Consider the following 6427-nt stretch of genomic DNA (forward strand, 5'->3'; position numbering starts at 1 on the left):
TTAAACCAATTAGGGCAAATTACCATAATTCACAAAACAACCCTAAGGTTCCATTTCCATCAATGTCCCAACATTAATCTCATTTCTTTATGCCTAACATGCATATAGGTTTATATATCTAAAACCCCAACTTTTGTAAAATTTCACAAAGGCCCAAACTTTCTCAAAATTACCCAACAACCCCCAACATATCAAAATGCTAAAATTCAAAGACAAAGTTCATAAGATGGAGTAGGTTATCCCTACCTCGAATGATGGGACGCAACGAAGGAGATGAAGAAACGAAAATGCTCCAAATCCCGAAATTTTCAGATTAAAAGATAGCCCTCGACGATCAACACAACTTTTGTAAAGGCCCAAGGTGAGAAAACAACTCCTACTAGATCAATCCTAAGAGAGAAGTTAGGGTTTTAGTGTGAGGAACTCTCAAAATAGCTTTTTGGAAAAGTAAGAGAGAGAAAGGATGTTGAAAAGTGAACAAAAAAGTCAGATCTCGGCTTTATATAAAAGTCGCCCCGCTCGAGCGTCACTCACAGACTCCCGCTCGAGCGTCAACAATCCCGCTCGAGCGGCGGATACACACTCCCAGAATTTTTGCAGACAGGTCTCCCGCTCGAGCTTCCAACTCCCCGCTCAAGCGGCACTCACACAATCCCGCTCGAGCGGCCAATCCCACGCTCGAGCGTCGAACACTGCACAGGAAATACTTGATGGGTGAAACTCCCGCTCGAGCGCCAAAACCCCCACTCGAGCGGACAGGTCAAAATCTGGGCAACTAGTTTTGGGTTCTAATCTCAACCAACCTGTAACAAATCTGCCCAACACATCCTATAACTCAAATACAAAGTAAGAAAGGATGCACACCAGGTAATAATCAACTACTATCATCCACGGACACATGTCCGGATCACTGTACAACAAGGGTAAACCCGGGATCGCTATAACCTCCCCCTCTTAAAGAATTTCGTCCCCGAAATTAAGGATACGCCAAAACAGAAGGCCAAATGATCATAGAGCATTCAACAACCGAGCCCCGAGGAAAGAAATTACTTTCAAAACAAACCTCCGACTCACTCTACCAAGGAAGAGACTAACCAAGGGAACACATTCTAAACAACACCACCTTAGGTACGCAAGCCTCAACAAACCAAACCTCCCCCGAAACAATTCACCAATAACCGACTAGTGCTTCAAGCTAAGTCACTACTCAACAACACGATTAAAGCAAATCTTAAAGTAGATAATACGAAAACATTTTCTTGTTCAAGAGGCATCCCCCAAAGATGTTTAAATTTTCAACGTTAACGTTCCGGAATGAATCCTGCATTTTCCATACGAAAAATCAAAAGCTTTGTAAACATTTTTCACAAATACGCTGTTACCCAAAACGCAGAGTTATCCACAGTTTATTTGCCCAAAAGATTAATCTGGAATTCTTTAAAATCCTTGAATTAAATCAACTTTTCAACAACGCATTTAGATGGCCCCAAACACTAGGAAAATTTTGTTTTCCATTTCTTTCCAAAATAACACTATCAACAACCATCACTCACATAGCGATGCCACAACCAACACGGAACACAACATTTCTATAATGATAGTTAATAGAAATAATTGCAATTTTATCCCGCCTCCCTTTACTTAACCACTTTATAATCATAAACACGGCCCAAAAATACACAAATGATACACATTATAGTGCTGTATCAATATCAAACTAAACACCATACATACATAATGTATAAAAAGCCAATCATTCACAATGATCAATCAATACATATATTAGATGTATTATTCCAACCATCAGACTCAATGACAAAACATGTTCGATTAGTTTCAGTTTTCCTTAATCAACATACAGAGTCTACAACGAACGAGACCAAACTCAAGGTGACCAATGCCAACCCAAAACCCGATACCGACAAGCTGACTAATCAACTCAATAAACTCTACACTCAGTAATCCACACACTGATGTGCCACTCAAACCACTAACCCCAACCACGGAGTTCTCTACACAAACCACAAATTTTGGAATCTCACCGGATCTCCTAAAATTTAACCGCCTCAACACTGCGTCTAAGGGAATCACCATCCCCCGCCATGGTTATCTAGCAAGCCTGCTCACTTTCTTGACCGAAGACCGACATGGTCAACCTCAATCACAACATCCCGAATACGAAGGACCACTTTGACCCACGCTATACTCATTACTTTAGAACACGAATTGCTCTTCCTTCAAAGAATGCTGCCAGCATCCACTCACAACCCACACCCAACAATGGATAACCAATCACAGTACGAACACTACCCCTATACAACCAAGGGGGTCACCACGGACTCACTATCTAGCAAGGCCCAAAACACGAACCAACATACAGGTACCATTCCCACTAACTCGAGATACAAATCTCACGTTCCCTCGAACATTCTCACATAGTCTTGCCAACACCGCGCAACTCTCGAAACCATCACATCTAACACATTCAACCGTACTAGGCAAAACCTCCTTATTTTGCAAGTCCTCTTACTCCTACACCGAATCCCCTAATAACTCATAGGGTCCACTCGTTACTCTACATCTTACTTGTCACTCATCTCGAGAGTACCATCAAGAGGCCCGGCCTCCGTGCTAAACCACTAGTTCAAACTACCGCTAGGCAACCATCATGAACCAAACCCCGACACCGTTACAAGTCGCCGATAAGGCTTCCAAAGATTCACTCTCCTAACTTTCCAGAGGAGTAAAAGTCCTCGCCTCCCTCGTCATTAACCCACATCTTCATCCGCAAACACCATACCACTGTGACTCCATCCACGGGTCACACTCTAACCACGGGCTATATACCCAATTAACCCTTCTGATAACATCCTCTGACTTGACCAGTGCTAAGGTACGAACTTATCACATTCGATCAAAATAAAGGAATTTGAAAACTTAGGGAAACACCCATTATACTACAGCCCGAGGTATAGTACCAGCTACTCACAGCACATCGCTCCCGGTACAACAATCACAACCTTATATAGGGACTAACATCCCTTCATTTAAAACGGCCAATCAGTACACCTGCAATCTCGGCAACGTTACTTACCACGAAGGTACAAGTCCAACCTTAACAAAATTATGCGCTATGCCCCCGTAGGACACCATATTAAATACGTGCTACATATAGTATTAATCGCACACTTCACATCCTCTCGAGTTCACCCGACAGTGGACCAAAATCTATACCACGCACAAAATTTTAAATGGGTAATCCCCATGAAATTCCACGCACTCGGCAAGTAAAACAGTTCTTGCTCCAACATTGCCTTGGCTAGGACACGCACCCCTCGGTGGTTCTTCCAAATTTTGAAAACATGGTTCCTCAGCCCTCATCCTTCCCAAATCAAGTCACACGCATAAAAAAATTTTTTTATGGTTTTACAGCAACTTTATACATTAATAAAACTTTAGAGCTACGACATGCTCCAATTCACCCACTCCAGGGAAAATAACAAACAAAGCATATATGTATATATATATAGATAAACAAACAGTTTAGATGTTTCAACATTCCCAAAACACATTGGTTACACAACAGAACCCAATGATCACAAAACAATAATCCACTGATTACAAAACGGATTAGCCAAAACGAAACCAACCCCTCGGTATTACCACCACTGCCGTCCCTCGCTGGACCGCCAAAATTGGTCATCCCCGAACATAAGATAACCTATGAGTTTACAAGCCACGGACAAGAACTACTGATGTGCCTCCTCTGTCCACACCTGGAACAACTACAAACTTCCCCAACTGGGGCTTGGGAACTAGACTCTACTGAGGCCCTCACAATCTGGCCTGCTAGTCCCTCAAAACGATACTGTTCCTGCCCAATCGAAAGAAACTGAGCCTGGCTAGGTTGCAAAACCCCTAAAGAAGCCCCCAGCTGAGTACAAAAACGTCGAATATGACCCGGCTAATTACACACCCAACAGGTAGGCGGTGTCTGAGCACGAGACTAGTTCAGAATCTGGGCTGATGAAGACCCCAACAACTGCCTCCCCACTGAGCATTTGATCGGTCCAAAACCCGGCTGGTTAAAAGATCCTGGTGGTACAACTACTGGTTGAACTGCTAACCCTGCCCCCTTCTTCTGTGGGCAAACCGAAACCTTGTGGCCCAGCCGACCACATCTGAAACAAATGATGCCCCTCTGCTTACTTTCTCCCGAACCCAAATCCGATACTGGAAGGGTAGTTCTAGCCCGACCTCCCTGTTGCGGGTTTAAACCCCTCTGCCTCTTAAAAGGCCTACCAACACCCTGAGTCACGGGAGTTGCCGAGATGGCTCCCTCCCCACTCTGCCCCATTGCTAGCACCGCAACCTCTACATGGGCAGCTGCCTCAACAAGCACACTATATCTTTTATGCCAAGACCCCGCTATCCTTACACGGATGTCGTCACGCTGTTTACTCTCAAACTCGTAACAACGCAAGTCCTCCGTCTCTACCAATTCTGGAGCAAACCTCGACAGGTTAGCAAACCATCTTTCGAACCGCACCAAAGGTGTAGTACCTTGGCGTAACTCCACAAACTGTTTCCGCAGCTCTTCCCGAGCGGAAGGAGGGAAATCGCAACTTCCTCGCCTAGGCATCCTAGTAAAAGTAACGGTGACACGTTAGCACACTCATACATGTGCCGAAGCTAAACACTCACGTCCTAACATATGGACAACTGTAATTCACCCCACGTAAGCACATAAACACATAAACATTTACGAGTTTCATTTCCGGATAATGATAGTCCCGAGGCGTTGCTAGAGTTCCGATCAAAAACAGCATTGATCAAGTGCCTTTCCAACAGGACTCCCAGAAACCCAAGGATCCAATCAACATCCAAGAAACTACATTCCATACCCAAATAATCACATAAACATGTTATCACAGAAGTACGTAACATTACGTCTAAGTCTCTAACAAGCGAGACAAACCCATTGTGATACTAATCACTTCCCACGTACCCAAAGTATTCAAACCCGGTATGCTCTGATACCAAGTTGTAACGCCCTCAAAATAACAACATTAAACCCATCCATATAGAGACATGCATTGATACATAAAAGTCCACATTCATCTATTCATCAGAGTATTTCATTACAAAAGTATTACATGGTTACAACAGAAGCAAATGCCTTACGGGCTTACAGCTTTCCAAGTTAACACTTGGTTACAAAAGAGGGTACTAACTTAATTACACAATAAGCCCTTGGCTTGAATTTACATGTAACACATCCAAGAGGAAATAAGACAACAAAAGTTTGTCCGTCTCTAGCCTCCCAAGCTATGTCCTTGGAGGTGGCATATTACCTGTACCTGAAAATGATGTTCCCATATAGGGTGAGCCACAGCCCAGTAGAAATATACTAAACCAACTATGAACAATGCCTAAACGATTAGCAACTGATAGATGGTCAGTACTTACACTTCCATTTTCATCTTATTACAATTCCATGACAGTCGAGTCTATGTTACAATTCACTTTTCATTTCTTATTCAACTTTGAGTTTGAAAACAAGGCTCAGTACTCTGGCCAAAACATTTGATGGGATTATAGTTCATCACTAGGGCACTTTCAAAATTCAAGGTGGATACACATTATGGTGTTGTATCAATAACACATAAACTACTTCCATACTTCGCAAACAATGATGATATACATTTTAGTGCTATATCAACTCAAACAAACTTTTCAATAGATAAGCATATGAGCTATATCACTACTACAACAGATAAGCATATGAGCTATATCAAAACTTCAACAAATAAGCATATGAGCTATATTCAATACTACAACAGATAAGCATATGAGCTGTATCAACTTTCCAATAGATAAGCATATGAGCTGTATCAACACTTCAATAGATAAGCATATGAGCTGTATCAACATTCCAATAGATAAGCATATGAGCTGTATCAACACTTCAATAGATAAGCATATGAGCTGTATCATCACTACAATGGGAGAGCATATGAGCTGCATCCCCGGGTTCATCCCCCATCTCCCCTTAACCATTAACCAGTTTAGAGGTACATCCCCCATCTTCCCCTAAACCATTAACCGGTTTAGAGGTACATCCCCCATCTTCCCCTAAACCGTGGAGTACATCCCCCATCTCCTCTCATACACAAGTAATGCATATAAACACAGAGTCACATATGCAATCAATCAATACATAAAATTAATGTATTCTATCAACCGTCTACACATAATGCATATAAACACATTGGTCACATGCACAATCCACAGATACATAAAGTTAATGTATTCTATCAACCGTCATACTCTATGACACATCCAATTGATTAGTTTTAGTTCGCCTAATCATCATGCATTGTCTACAACAATCAACACTACCCTCCACCGGTAGTCCAAAGCAATT

This window comes from Camellia sinensis, unplaced genomic scaffold (genome assembly GCF_055761805.1).
Source record: "Camellia sinensis isolate YWXY unplaced genomic scaffold, ASM5576180v1 Unanchor1, whole genome shotgun sequence".
Classification (NCBI taxonomy): Eukaryota; Viridiplantae; Streptophyta; class Magnoliopsida; order Ericales; family Theaceae; genus Camellia; species Camellia sinensis.